This window comes from Lolium rigidum, chromosome 3, assembly GCF_022539505.1.
Source record: "Lolium rigidum isolate FL_2022 chromosome 3, APGP_CSIRO_Lrig_0.1, whole genome shotgun sequence".
NCBI classification, from domain to species: Eukaryota; Viridiplantae; Streptophyta; class Magnoliopsida; order Poales; family Poaceae; genus Lolium; species Lolium rigidum.
Genome location: NC_061510.1, coordinates 245,251,135 through 245,267,297, shown reverse-complemented (window position 1 = coordinate 245,267,297; position 16,163 = coordinate 245,251,135). Strand labels below are relative to the sequence as shown.

Here is a 16,163-nt window from a genome sequence, read left to right as displayed (position 1 = left end):
CCCATATTTTCCATTTCGAAAAAGGAACCAACATAGATGAGGTGGACAAGCAACATCCTTGTGGACCTTTCGATACAAATCGAGCTCTCTACAGGAATATGCCTCTTGTCTAGAAGCAACAATATGGGCGAACTTAATCTTCACGCTACGTACGTGACTACCCTAGGACAAGTGATGTCTGTACCAATATGGAATTTGTAGGCACATGAGTCCCATTAGTTTCTTCTGCAAATTAAACATGCTCCACGTTAACGCATTTGCTTTATAAGGATTGTATATACGCTTCTGCTTCTGTGAGAATAAGTACTTTTGTGGGCGTGGGATTTGCGGTTACACACGTCTTCCGTTTCCTAGGGTCTGTCTCAGTGTGTTGAACTTGAATTGCAAGGTGATTTCATTTTGTTCTTTTAGGATGCATCTCTTAGTTGCAGGTCCTTTTAAAAAAAATCTCTTAGTTGCAGGTAGTGTTTTTTTCTTGGCCGTTATTTACATGTATTTAATAATGTGCTCAAAATTTTAATGATTTAGATAAATTTTGGAATAGTGTTTAAAAAAATAAAGGATCTCGGATGGAGAACGAGAAAAAAAGAACCTTAGTAGCAGGATAGAGCTAAAATTAAAGCAAATCAGATGTTACTCCTGATAAAGTCTCCGGTCCATATTTTATGCTTCTAGAAGTATGCGACACTTTGAAAACCTTTTCCTTCTTGTTAGTTTGCACGGATATGTTGGAGAACTGTGGTTTGTTGTTCCGTTATAGTGAACTCCAGCCTTCTCAAGGTCATATGGAAAAACAATGTTCAGTCCAAATCCCTTAATGATAACGGTCAACACTCGATCGCATTGGATCGATGTGGGACTCTGTAGGAGAAGTGCCTCTCCATCTCACCTCTCGCTCTCCCATGGATACAGGCTTCCGCGTGAGCCGTGAGCCACCTCAGAGCCGGGTACTGAGTGAAGAAAACATGCTAGTAGTAAATGTTTAGTCTTTGGAAGAGATTTGTAGATCCACGTAAATCTGGTATTGGAGGATACGCTATAGGCATTGTTGCTTAATTGTAGATGTGTGACATGTGTTGTCGTTTAAGAAGCCCGTGTCGTCGGAGATGGTGAAGAAGAGGAAGCCTGTTTAGGGATAGAGGAAACCACATGGGACAATCATGGCCATGGATGAGCTTGTTGACATGCTCCGTGACTAGTCGGAGGTAGGAAATGCTCTACGGTGGTTGAGGGTGCGCGATCGGCAACATTTGATTGTGTCGTCAAATGGTATTGGAGTAGCCGGCAATAGTGATCTGTGTTGTGTTCATTCGAGATTTTGGAAAGGTTAACATCGAATAGTTAAGTGGGGTCGTTTCCAACCAATACCACGTTAGTTCGATCTAATAAATTGAAATCCATATATATATATATATGTTTGAATCCAAACAACCTTTGACATGGAATTACATGTCCAACTCCAGTTTCACGATTTTAAACCCACTTAAAATAGGCTACATTGGGAAGCAAATCATCTAACACAAGCGGTGGAATATTGCCCCACCACCACCGCCCCGATCAAGATCGGACAGCCGCACGCCTAGCTAGAGTGGTCGCTTCGGCCTCGACGAGGCGTTGGCCCCACCAAATCACCTACCTATGTTCTCTTCCCCGTTCGCATGCTCTTAATAAGTACCTCATGTACATGTTACTGATGTCATCACCGCCACCGGACCGCCGAGCATTCTTCACGGTTAAGATCCTTATAAAGTTCGTCGATCCTACCGATAACACCACCATGGCGCCAGACGTCGCCTTCTCCCTGTGTGCGCACCTCAGCATGCGTTTTCCATGGAGACTTCGCGGCTCCACGCTGCCGCGACCCACCGATGTCGACACGGTAAGAACAACTCCGCTCCACCCTAGCTAGAGCCCTCCAGCCATCATATGCTCCAAAATACGATGCCCCAAGAGCAGAAGGGTGTTGCGGCGCGTTGCCATCGTCCGGTCCGGGAGACCTAGAACTAGGGTTTCCCCTAAAGCAGCCCGGACAAGGAGATGGGCTATAACAATGATGCCTTCAACAAGGTAGCGACGAGCAGGCGCCGCATCGTCCGCCACTACCGAAGTCGGGCTCGGTTTCACCAACAACCACGCCTCCCCAAACATGCATCTAGCTAGATCGCCACCAACCGCGAGGTCGGTCCGCCACCATCACCGGAGATGTTGTGACACTCGGCCATGCCATGGCCATGACCACCTATCTCGTCAACGCCAGCACCACGATGGTGCTAGGCATCCTTTGCAACCAGGACGAACCGCCCCGCCGCCTATAGCCACCGACGCATACGGTGCCGGCTGTAGCTACATGGGTGGCACCACGGAGCAGAGGGATCCCACACCATTGTCATATGCGCCAAGATCGCCTCTAGAGATCAGCAACACCGCGCTGCCAAAATCCCGCTGCCCACCAGCCGGCGCTAGATGAAAGGGGCCACCACCCGTGGAGAAGGGCCCGCCACCGTCGTCCGTTGCGTGGGATTTACCCAGTACCATCCTCCATGTAGCGAGGAAGGAGATGGGAAGGGTGGCGGCTAGGGTTAGGCAGTGGGGGGGGGCTGAAAAACCTAGTGCATATCTTGGACCCTCGCGGTTGCGACGACTCCCACATGAGCTCCGCTTCGACCTTGTTCTTGCACGCGTCGATACCAGCGGGCAGTAGACCTTCGAGGTGGTGCGGCAAACAGAGAGAAGGGAGTCCTCAAGTAGGCGATCCTCTCGTAATTGTCGCCTTCCCCCTCCCTACATTACGTAAACCATGCATCAAATGATCTATTGTGGTTGAGGGTGTGCGATCGGGGACATTTGATTGTATCGCCGAATGATATTGGAGTAGCCGTCAATAGTCATCGTTGTTGTGTTCATTGGAGATTTTGGAAAGGTTAACATCCAATAGTTGGGTGGGATGGTTTCTAACCAATACATAGCACGTTAATTCGGTCTGAATTCAATCTAAAAAAATCCACATAACCTTACAAGTAAAAATTATAACTCCATTATCTCAAAAAAAAAAAAATTATAACTCCAGTTTCACAATTTCGAACCTAGTACCGATTTCACTTTAGATTCGTCTAACCGGAAAGCGTATCATCCAACACAAGCGGTGGCATATTGCCCCACCACGTCACGGTGGGCATAAAACCCGAAACCCGAGTTACTCTGACCTGAAATGCCCGAAAAATCGGGTGCTAAAACGGGTGCTAACTTCAGAAACCCGAAGTTAATACGGGAGATTTTGGTGTACCAGTCGGAACCCGAACTACCCGCTTAACCTGAAGTACCCGTTTAGCCAGCCCACGCGCCTAGCTAGCTTAATCCCGTATAGGCACAACCCAAGCCCAAGGTCCCAAGACCAACCGCTGCATCGCACCCACCACCAGTGACCAGTCCACCAATTTCTTGAGCCTCACCTGAGAGCGGAAAGCTGCAGCTTCACGCCGGCCCCTCCCACCTGAGAGCGGCAAGCAGCAGCTTTGCGTTGGTCGCCTCCATCAACTGCATGCTGTGGTGCAGCGCCGCGGCGGCTGCGTTCCTCGACGGCATGATGGAGTGCCGCCCATCGTCCGCCCCCGCTATCGATTGCTCCCACAGTTATCATCCTCTACATCCCCCACCGTACTTCTCTATTCGGGGGACTAATCGGGGAAATCTGAATCCGAACCCGAATTTCCGGGTACCCGAATCATCGGGTACCAATTTTCTTGCAAGAAATTACGCGAACGCCCAGCGTGATCGGACGGCCGCGAGCCGCTTCAGGCTCCACGCGGCGTTCGGCCCCAGCAAACCCACCCACACCTCTCTTCTCTTCTTTGCTCGCAGGCTCATTGCTACTTATACACAAGCACAGTCCACAGCAAGCAGCGGCACTTCCTCCCCTACCCCGATCGAGCTCCCCACGCACACACCACCCTGGCAGCTCAGTTCACAAGCGCATCGCGTCCTCGAGTGTCAGCCGGAGGTGAGCAGTTCCAGGGTCCAATCTTGTTGAGTAAGGCGATCCATTCCTCTCCCCTCTTCTCTGTATCTTTTTCTCCATCCTCTGTTTGGTCGTCATGGCTGAGAGGTTGATGTGTTCGATGGAATGTCTAGGAGAGGAGGTTCACTTAGTTCCCCTTGTGTTCTAGGTTTTCTGCCCGGTAAATTCTTTCCGAATGTACTTGTTTTGTTTGCCACTGGATGTTTTGTCTCCTTCATCCGCATTCGCTATCCCCAATTTTTTGGTTTTATTGTTGAAATGATTCTACTGTCAGCTGCCATTTCAGTTGGTCGATCGATCTGGGAACTCAACATTGGTGTTGTTTATCTGCAGGCTGGAGTAAGGGGACGATGGGTACAGATGACGCGGCAACTTGCCGCACCGTCCTCTGCACCTTGCTACTACTCACGTTGAGCTGCGACTGCCTGGCGGCAGAATTGGATCTGGCTAAGACGGCAGTGCTAGAGGTTAACACGTCATGGGTAGCCGCCAGAAAGATCCCTCAGACCCTCTTTGGGTTGTTCTTTGAGGTGCTGGTTTTCTTCTTCTTGGTCCACCCTCTCACAGTTGCTTTAATTTCTATCCACCGTGAGTGTTGTGTATTACCCACACCATTGATTATAACTAGCCACTGATTATTTATCCTAGGAAATCAACCACGCTGGAGCTGGAGGAATTTGGGCGGAGCTTGTCAGTAACAGAGGTAATGCCAGTGCCACTCGATCTCTGCTCTTGTGTATGCCTCTTGCTCTCTGAAAAATGTTTCACAAAGGGCTGGATGCACTTGTCCAAAACTTGGATTGCTTGGTTCCAAGGAAAAAAGATAGATAGTTCCAGATGCCATGCACTGACTTAACATGTCAGTGATACGCCTGCCATTGTAACAAGGATTCATATAGGTTGAATAGCTTGTATATGAAAATAAGAGAGCACAGTGCCCTTTTTGTGGAACTGAAGCTTACAATATCTTGTGCAGAGTACAATCACACAACAGATTTCTGTTACTGTTATATTTACTCCCGTTCTTTCACGCTGTTTGTTGCCTGTTCCCTTAGGTAGTTCTGTAATAACTGAAGAACAAAGAAATCATTATTGCAACACATAACAGTGGTGGAAGAAAAAAATTAGCCTCTTCCTTTTTATAACCTGTTAGTAAAATTTCATTTATAGCCACGTACTGAGTTGCGGAATTTATGCTTTAGGATTTGAAGCAGGAGGGATTAACACTCCTTCAAACATAGATCCTTGGTCCATCATTGGGGATGAATCTTCCATATACGTGCAGACTGAAAGAGCATCTTGTTTCAGTAAAAATATCATTGCTCTAAGGATGGAGGTTCATTGCGACGAGTGTCCAGCTGGCAGCGTTGGAATTTATAACCCAGGATTCTGGGGCATGGTACGATTTATTTTTCAATGTATATGTGGACTGGAACATGAGCATGAAAATATAATTCATAAAACAACAATTTAGTTGGTAGTTTACAACTAAATTTAGTTGGTAGTTTACAACAATTTAGTTGGTAGGTTTCTCTGAGAAGCATTTCAACTATTTCCCTCTGGTTTTGTGTTTAACTTGGCAATTTCAACTTCCAGAATATAGAAGAAGGGAAGACCTATAATCTAGTCATGTATATCAGATCAATGGAACCTGTGGAGTTGACTGCTTCACTCACATGTTTCGATGGATTACAAAATATCGCATCAGCTGATATAGTGTATATATCTTCCCTAATGAGATAAGATGAATTTTCAACTTGTTAATTTTCTCCACTAACTGCGAAAGAATGCATACTGCATGGTTGCAGAGATAATAATGTGTCAGATTGGCGAAAGATAGAACTCCAATTATTTGCTCGAGGAACATGCAGAACTTCAAGATTTGAGTTAACAACTTCCAAGAGGGGGTCATATGGATAGATCAAGTGTCACTTATGCCTTCAGATACATATAAGGTGAATTGCTTTTTTATCCTTTGTCTTGGTAGTGGCTACTGACAATCACAAAGGCATGATGTGATCTGCAAACAGCTCGTAAGATTCTAGCAAATTGTATATTACCTCAAATAGTAAAACCATATAGAAAGACAGGCTTGTTTTGTTACTTAGCAATAATATGTTCAAGGAAGATCAATCATCAAATTGTTTGACCGTTATTGAAAATCGATGATGACCAAAATGTTTGTCCAACAGCTCTCATTGCTGATTAATAGGATCAAACGAAAAACTAATATTGATTTATGGAAATTTAAGTAATAATAGAAGTGTAATCTTCTTTTTCTAATGCCAGATCATGCTTTCTATGAGCCAACTAGAGGCGTTAATCGTCATTTTGTTCTACACATACAGGGCCATGGCTTTCGCAAGGAACTCATACACATGCTTATGGATTTAAGACCACAGTTTCTACGATTTCCTGGTATTTCATATGCTATTGCAATCAAGATCAACTAATAAAGGCTGCCCGTATATGTTCTACACTTCTAGTGTATTTATAATACTAGTTTATATCCAATGATTTCTTGCTAGCATTGTAGTTTTTATATCATATTCAGCCATTAGGATTTTGGTGGGAACTAATTAAGCAACTGAACTCAAACCTGAACATGCCTACAGTGACAATCATAAACTTTATCACGTCTGTCAAAGGAACTACTAATGACTGAAGGTCTGAAGCACATAACTGTATAAATACAATGTAGTTGTCTTTGTACTTCAGTCTCCTTTTGTCCAGTAAAATGCATTTTGATGGTTGCAAAATCAAGTGAAAACTGACAAGGCTTGATGTGCAAGATAGATAGAGTAGGTCTATATTGTGCCAGGTACTGTCTTTATGTATGCCCCCTTAGGCCATAGCAGTAGCCCACCTTATTACATAACAGTGAAAATACATTTGATCGACAGATCCCTAATGTTCTTGTATGTATCAAGTTGGCTGACCCTAAAAACAAAAAAAAATGCAGATGGTGTGTGCCCAGCAGATAATTTTTTTTTAAATTTATCTTGGAGCATATTCCAAGATATGGAAAACAAAAGAATCTAACACTACTTTACAAGAACATGCTATAATTGAGCACACAGTTCTTTTTATATTAGTGTCCTATGCAACCTTCTCTTTTACAGAATTGTGGACTTGACATGTTATGCTTAACACATACTTACATGGTTGCCCATTTTTTACATTGTACAACTTATTAATCTTCCTAGTCCAGATTAGCAGGGATGATACTTGACATGTTATGCTTAACACATACATTTGAAGAGTGGTTAAATTTTTCGAATTTTACGACTAGAAAATGACTATCTTACTATGATGGTATATGGTACCATATTTCTCTATATTTTCCGTACGGATACCATAATGGGTACTTTCTAGACAGAAATGAGTTTAGGCAACCAACTTTTCAACAATTCTCCAACTCTATTTAAAAAAAAAATTCTCCAATCATACATATGCTGATATGTCACGCTATTTTTTATAGGTGGTTGCTTTGTTGAAGGCGAATGGTTAAGAAATGCTTTCAGATGGATGGAAACTATTGGTCCATGGGAAGAGAGGCCTGGGCACTATGGAGACGTTTGGAAGTACTGGACAGATGATGGGCTTGGGTATTACGAGTTTCTCCAGGTATGTATTGATTAATCTCGTACTGAGTTCTCTAGGTGTGGCCATATATCTCATACATTTAATTTGGAATGTTATGAAAGCTTGCCGAAGACCTGGGTGCTGAGCCAATCTGGGTTTTCAATGCTGGTAATAGTATTCTTGCTATTTTTTCCATTAGTTATATTTTAGCATGTATTTAATCATCACTTGTGTACCCATTAATTGCTTTAAAATTTTCTCTCGAAATTTAGGGATCAGCCACAATGATGAAGTTGATACCACTACACTTGCACCTTTTGTAGAGGTATGTATTTTTTTTGAGCTGAAAACTGTAGGGGAGGCCCCGACAGTAAATTTTATTTATTAAAAAAAGAAATATATGTACAAGATAGAGGTAAAGAATGTACAAAAGGGCTTAGCCCAGGGCATAGCCCAAAGGAACTACAGATCGTCTAGCCAGGCTAAAAGGGAGGATTTGAGATCATCCTTCATTCTGTAAGAAAGGAGGAAGAGGTCCCTCTTGAAAGAAAAGGTCCAAGCTCTAACAGAAGGTGTTTCATTATCAAAGATAAGACCATTCCTGCACTTCCAAATATTCAAGCAAGCTGTGGCAAAAACTTCAAAGAAGAAAGGTTTTCCAAAGTTACATCTAGCTGCTGTAATCATCTGGGGGAATTCAAGGCTGTCATTGATCGTGATGTTAATTTTTGCCCAACATTGCCTACTGAAAGTACAGCTCCAGAAAAGATGATCCCTGCCTTAGATCTTTAACTGTATGGGTCGTCCTTAGTGCAGTAAGTTCAATGTTATTTGGATGCATGTACAAAAAACATAAGGCCTCTTTCCTAGAACATGTTTACGGGCATATTAAAATCAGGTAAGTTAGGTGGCCTTGTCAAAATAAAACATTTACAGACTAGTTTATCGGTATGGGATTTGAATGACAACCATTGCGTCTGCTTGATTGAACATGTCTCAAATGGAAAAGATAGTTGTCATAACAAACCAAGCTTGAACAATGGTTCTTCAAAGCAAAAAGGACATCCACATTGGAATTAAGTAGGGGCCTAGTGTGTCACTTAAGTTACTGTCAATTTCCTTAAATATTAGTAGTCCTTCTGTTATTTACCTCATAGCAGATGCTATCATATCTATATAAAAATTAGTTATATGCATTTCTCATGATTTTAAGTTTTCTTTTTTCTTGCCTTGCTATAGGATGTATTGAACAGTATTGAATTCGCTAGAGGAAGTTCAGAATCAACCTGGGGTTCCATTAGAGCTGCAATGGGGCACTCCGAACGATTCCCGTTGAAGTATGTTGCAATTGGGAATGAAGATTGTGTTAAACAACTTTACCAGGGTAATCTTTTTTGTCAATAAAAATAAGTAAACTATAAAGGTCTATTTGTTATTGAATACCTTAGTGGTTTCATTAACTTACAAATATATGTATCATCGTGATCGTTTTATTTTGAGCATATTTGAAACCACATTTTTCTTTTTATTCCCCATTTTGCTCATAGCAATATGATTAAAAAATGGCAGAAAGATCGAGCCATCCACTTTAGTAGTTAAGGCTCCACTTGACCACTAACATTGGATTTACAAAATTTCATCATAGCTTACAGAATTGTTGTATAGTTCACTTGCTTTGCTGGAACACTGAAGAGTGAAGAGCTAGTTTAGAATTTTCCACTTTGCACATGATGTTCTTAAATTCTTTGTTTACAGGAAATTATCTCATGTTTTACAATGCAATTCGAGAGGCCTATCCAGATATTCAGATTATTTCAAACTGTGATGGCTCATCTAAGCCACTTCACCACCCTGCTGATTTATATGATTTTCATGTAAGTTTATTGCATGCAAATTGGTTTGTCTTCTCCCCCTGTTTAGCTTTCACCAGAATTTTCAGTTTTTATTTTATCAATGTGTATCTTAGAATACTTCCTTCTTTTCTGTAGGTCTATAGCAATGCCACTTTTATTTTTCTCATGAAAGATAAGTTTACCAGGACATCACGCAAGGGTCCAAAGGTATGCATTAGTTTCTACCGGACTGTGGAGTCGTTTATTTTGGTATAGATGGCTCATAGACCTATGTTTCTGACTTTCTAGTACGTAACTATACCTAGTTTTCCTGATTTATGCAATTTCCATGCTTTTTAGTTTACAGTTCTTGAGAGGAAAATCTTAACTGATCCAACAGTAACAATTGTGACAGTGTTAGCATGTTCTTGAATATCTTGCATACTATGTCGACTAAAGGTAATATAGCTAATATGCTGAGATCTTATTTCAGGTATTTGTTAGTGAGTATGCTGTTAACGATGCAATGGATGCTGGCAATGGAAGCCTTCTTGCTTCATTGGCAGAGGCTGCATTCCTTATTGGGTTAGAGAAGAATAGGTAATGTCTCTCACACCTTCCTTCTGTTTTTGAGGATTGGGGAAACACCGCAAATGCATAGGGTTGTCCCTCTATCAAGCATGAGTTTTCCCGATGTAAATCGACATTATCTTTGACAGTTGTCAATGACAAATCTTCTAAATGTGGAACTAAGTAACAACAATATTTGCTGTGAGTTAATGAGATGAGTCTGCCATTCTCCTTTGCAGTGATATCGTCCACATGGCGAGCTATGCTCCACTCTTCGTAAATGACAATGACCGCTCGTTAGTACCGACAGCTTTGTGCTCTATTTCATACTAGCATTCTTGTTGATGACAGTTTCAGTGATTATGTCTATGTAATGATCAGCTGGAACCCAGATGCAATAGTCTTCAACTCCTGGCAACAGTATGGAACTCCTAGTTACTGGATGCAGACGTTTTTCCGCGAATCAAGTGGTTCTTTGCTCCATCCTGTGAGACTCGCTTCCAGCTACTCTGGTTCATTGGCAGCATCTGCAATCACCTGGAAAGACAATGAGGATATGTTCCTGAGGATAAAGGTAAACTCAGTGGTTCCGATTTCCTCCTAGCCTGCATGTGAATGCTTCAGTTCATTAGATAAAGGGTAAACTTGCCTTGATGTTTGAAATGGCCCAATCCATATGCGACAATACGCGATTACTTGAACATTTACATACGTGCATAACAACCCAGTCGACATGGCCAGTTTCTACTGCTGGAGTAACATGTTTAGATCTAAGAAATTGGTACTGATCTTCTGCAGATTGTAAACTTTGGTTCGCATGCTGTAAACCTAACAATATCTGCGACTGGACTTCAAGCTGGTGTCGATACAGCAAGATCAACTGTGACTGTTCTCACATCCAGTGATTTGCTTGATGAAAACTCGTTCAGTGACCCAAATAAGGCAAGCTGATGCCTTTCCTTTGCTTATGTACTTTTGGTTTCATACATTATACACTATATTTGTTGTGTAACAAGAATGTTTCAAATGGTGCAGGTTGTGCCAGTTTGCAGCGGTCTACCCGGTGCTGCAGAAAAGATGCAGGCCTTGCTGGTTCCGTACTCGCTCACATCCTTTGACCTGGCTCTAGATCAGTACAGCGAGCTGGTAGCTGAGATGTGAAGCAGTTGTTATTATATTATAGTTTTACACGAGGTGCAAATAGGACTATTTCATGAGGTATATTGGGGTGTGGTGCTTGAATTGGAGTATATGAAGTGCTCTTTGGGGGTTCCTTCAAAGTAAGTAAATAAAATAAATGCTTTTCTGGTATCTGCCTATCAGGGCTCATGTGATCCTGCTAATCACATTTGTGAGCCATCTAGTTTCAGCGTAGTTTACTTAGTTGAGACTTGTTCTGATTACTTTCTGGACTGTAACTTCATCTGGTTTGATGCTTGTCCAGATTAAGTATACTATTTTGGAAAATTCTCACATTTGTCAACATTTATTTATCCTGTTTGATATGAGAACTGAAGTGTCAGCGTGACTGCACGCAGCACCATGGCTCAGTAGCGAAAATCCATCGTCAGTTTCTATTGCAGCAGTATGTACAAAGAGGGGGTTGAAAGATTATTGCTTAGCCCTCACCAATTTTAGGTGTGCACTATTTTTCTTATTCTAATTAATGAAAAAACCATAGGAGAGCTGCCGGATGATGATGTAGTGTTTTTCTTAAAAGAAGGCAGAGCCTCGACAAATGACTCTGTCGCATGGACGGGACCTCTCCTGCATGTGCGAAACTGAATGAAACTCAAGGAACAAATATCAAAGTAGAAAAATGGGAGAACCTAACGGATGACTTTCCGTGTACTGAACAATCGCTGCGCTCGCAAATCGCAGAAAAACCCCAACATACGATTTTTTTTATTTTTAATGCCATTCTTGACAGTATTGACTTGAGAAAACTACTAGTACTTTTAGATGGCAATATACTTTAAAAAATCGCAGAGAATCCCCAACAAATGAAAAACTAGATAGAATTATTGCCATTATCGAATGGGAACAAAAGAATTCTCTAGTGTCCATTAGGGCCCTAACTAGATGTGGTTCCGATCATACTCTTCTTCTTTTGGATTCGGGTCAACAAGCCTTCACTAGGAACAAATTGAATTTCTCTTTTGAACTGTCTTGATTAAAACATGATGGTTCTTTTTTAGATGGTAGCAAGAATTGACGGATATTACTGAGGGTATTGAAGCGATGGAGACATGGCAGAATAAGATCCGCCGCCTTCGACAATCGACAAAGCCCGCGAGGAGCGCGCGCTGACACCGCCTGAGGCCTGGTTGCACAAAGCGCTGAAGTTGTCCCACCTTAGCTACACGTCCCTTGAGCGCACGATCACGCGACAGAGAGCTAGGATCGCTAACCTAAAGGATGGCGACGCCAATACGGCGTTCTTCCATCATCAGTGCTCCTGCAGTCGACAGAAGAACCGCATCAACAACTTTATGGTGGGTGACCAGGTTCTCAATCAGTCCACGGAGATGGCAGAGGAGGCTTTCGCCCACTTCGACGCCCTGCTTGGCTCCACAGCCGACCGTGATTGCACCTTAAAACCGGAGCAACCGATCGATCCATCTGCTGACCTAGCTGAGCTCGACGAGTCGTTCACTGACGCCGAAATCTAGGCTGCTATCAAACGCCTGCCTGCTTGCAAGGCACCAGGACCTAACGGATTCCCCACTGAATTCCTCCAGGCATGTTGGCCCTTGCTGAAGCAGGACGTGCTCACGGTCTTCCAACAGCTCAATGATCTCCGGGGTAGAGGATTCCACAAGCTCAATCAGCCCTGCTCACCTTGCTGCCAAAGCGTCCGGACACCAAGACTCTTGGAGATTACCGTCCCATTAGTCTGGTTCACCTCATTGGTAAGGTCGCGGCGAAGGTGTTGTCGATGCGCTTGACTCCCAAGCTTGATCGCCTCGTCAGTAAGAACCAAAACACGTTCATTGGAGGACGCAGCCTCCATGACAACTTTGTCCTCGTCTGACAGTCCATGCACCACCTGCACCAATTGCGCGCGCCAAGAGTGCTACTAAAACTCGACCTCGCCAAGGCTTTAGACACCATCTCATGGGCTTTTCTTTTCGAAATCCTCCGGCAGTACGGGTTTGGCGCCAAGTTCTTGGACTGGCTAGCGATCCTTCGGTCCTCTGCGAGTGCTAGCGTTTTATTGAACACCCTGGGCCACCAATTTGGCATCGTCGAGGACTGCGACAAGGGTATCCCATGTTGCCGCAGCTATTTGTGCTGGCGTTCAACAGCCCCGAGAGGCTTATCCTGCATGACATTGACATCGGTATCCTTCTGCACCCGACGAAGGCCATCCCGGTGGTATCCCTATACGCCGACGACGTGGTCATGTTTTGTCACCCCACCAGGGCCAACATTCCTGCCGTCAGGTCGATCCTACGCTTGTTCGGCAGAGCCTCGGGGCGTTTGGTGAACTACGACAAGTGCTCCACGACTTTGCTCAATTGTGAGCCAGAGGACAACGTGGTGATCATGTCATCACTTGGCTGCCAGCTAGCGGAGCTGTGTCTGACCTACCTGGGCATACCTCTCACGCTCCGTCGCCCTACCAGAGGGGCAGATGTAGCCATTGGTGAACAAAACTGCGGTCAAGCTTCCAACCTAAAAGTCTAGGCTTATGGACCGCGAGGCTTGTCCTTGTGAAATCTGTGTTGTCAACATACTCCTACATCAAATCCTAGTGCTACAGCCGCCTAAGTGCATTCAAGCTTCTGGAGAAAACTCATAGGGGTTTTTATGGGATGGTCGAGCTGAAGCCAACGTCGGACACTGCCACGTTAATTGGCGTGATGTGAGCCAGCCACTATCTATTGGGGGCCTAGGTGTTCAAGACCGGGCTGGCATTACGGTTGCGCTGGCTATGGTACAACAAAACGAACCAGGAAAGGGCATGGAATGGTCTAGAGATGCAATTATCGCACCAGGAACGAGCCTCTTCGTCGCCTTGACGCACATGATCGCCGGTGATGAACGCATGGGTAGGTTCTGGGAGGACCAATGGATCGACGACAAATGCGTCTTTCAAATCACCCCGAGGTATACGCTTGCATCCCTAAGAAGCGATAAAAGGTGACTACGATCAGGGATGGGCTGCTTCTCCCATCCTTCAGTATTTTCCCGAATGCGGTCGAGAAGATCCCATTTAGCTTCTTCTTTCATACGTATAAATGATCCGGAACAAGAAGCATCCAATAAATCCTTATCATGAAGAGAAAGCCTTGCATAGAAGTTATTGCTAACAATATTACTGAGGAGCTCATGAATGGGACATTTGAGAATTAGTGACTTCAATCTCCCCCACGCTTGGGAAATACTCTCTCCATTTTAAGGCCAGAAATTATATATTTAATTCCGATCTTTATGAATATCACTAGGAGGATAGAATTTAGAATAAAAGAGAGGTACAATTTCCTCCCAGCCAATAGATCGGTCATTCTTCAGCATCTTATACCATTCCGCAGCTCTGCCCTTCAGTGATAAAGAGAATAACTTCCTCTTAACTTGGTCCATTAAAATACTTGCAGACTTGAACAACTCGCATAATTCACATATAAAGAGTAAATGATCACCAGGATGAACAATTCCATCTCCTAAATAGCAGTTATTCATAACATGTTCAACAATTTTCATAGGTATTTTAAAAGGATCCAATTGAGCAGGCGGTGGTTCATCTACTACCGTAACAGTGGCAGTAATACTCCCAAATCGGGAGTCAAATGGAGATTTCACCATAATGAAATAAAGCAGCAGACAAAAATAAAAACAGCACTTACAGTAAAAGTTTCCTTTACCAATTCCACTCTTCATAGCGCTTCACTCCATGGCAACGGCGCCAGAAAATAGTCTTGATGACCCACAAGTATAGGGGTGAATCGTAGTACTTTCGATAAATAAGAATGTCGAACCCAACGAGGAGTAGAAGATGTTGACAAGCAGTTTTGATCAAGGATTCACTGTAAATACTAGTAAACGGGTTTTCAGGGTTTCTGATATTGCAAATAAATAAAGTACGAGTAAATAGAAGACAGTAATAATAATTGCAGCGAGTGGCAAAATAATTTCTAGAGCAAAGGACAAGCCGATTGTTTTACCTATGATGTCTAAATGTTCCCGAGGACACACGGGAATTTCGTCAAGTGCTTTCGCTTCATGCAGCTGAATAATCTTTCTCGGATTGGTAGGTGTTGTGTGGGTGAACCTATGCTAATGCACTACCCCAACTTGGACTAATGCATACTTGTGATTATACCCCTTGTAAGCAGCCGCAACTACAAGAAAGAAGATAAATCTAACCACATGCTTAAACTTTGAGATCCTACACTCCCTCATGCACTGGTTTCCCAATGGGGGTTTAGGTTTCTGTCACTTCAGCAACCCTATGATACGTCCAATTTGCATCACTATTTTATATCATAATTTGCTGTTATTCATTGATATATTTCATATTGGGACACAATACTTATGTTATTTCATCTATTTTGCATGTTTCATGATTATTTGGAGATCGAGCACGGAGCCGAGGATTACTGCTGGAAAAAGCACCGTCGGGATGCAATATTTCGGAAGATCAAGCTGTGGAAGGAAGTTTTACGAGAAAATCCTATTTTTCCGGATGACGGAGGAAGCCGGAAGGGGGAGCCGAGTTGGACCCGGGGTGGGCCCACACCATAGGGTGGCGCGGCCCATGGCACGGCCGCGCCACCATGTGGTGTGGAGCCCCCTCGGCCTCTTTCGCCTCCTTTTCTTCGCGAAACCCTTCGTCCCGAAGACCTAAGCCACGAGAGGAATCCTCACGAAGGGTTACGGCCGCCTCGCGGGGCGGAGAACACCGAGAGAGAAAAGAGCTCTCCGGCGGGCAGGAATCCGCCGGGGAAATTCCCTCCCGGAGGGGGAAATCGACGCCATCGTCACCGCCATCGAGCTGGACATCATCTCCATCACCATCATCATCATCTCCACCATCATCACCGCCATCTCCACCGCTGGGCATCGTCACCGCTGTAGCAATTTGGGTTTGATATTGATTGTTTGATAGGGGAAACTCTCCCGGTACTGATTTCTACTTGTTGTTTATGCTATTGAGT

At 43.7% G+C, this 16,163-nt stretch overlaps 1 pseudogene; it reads left to right on the top strand.

Annotated features, from left to right (window-relative positions):
- The first annotated feature begins 3,886 nt into the window (after positions 1–3,886).
- LOC124699247 lies at positions 3,887–10,953 on the top strand (annotated as a pseudogene).
- Positions 10,954–16,163: the final 5,210 nt, after the last annotated feature.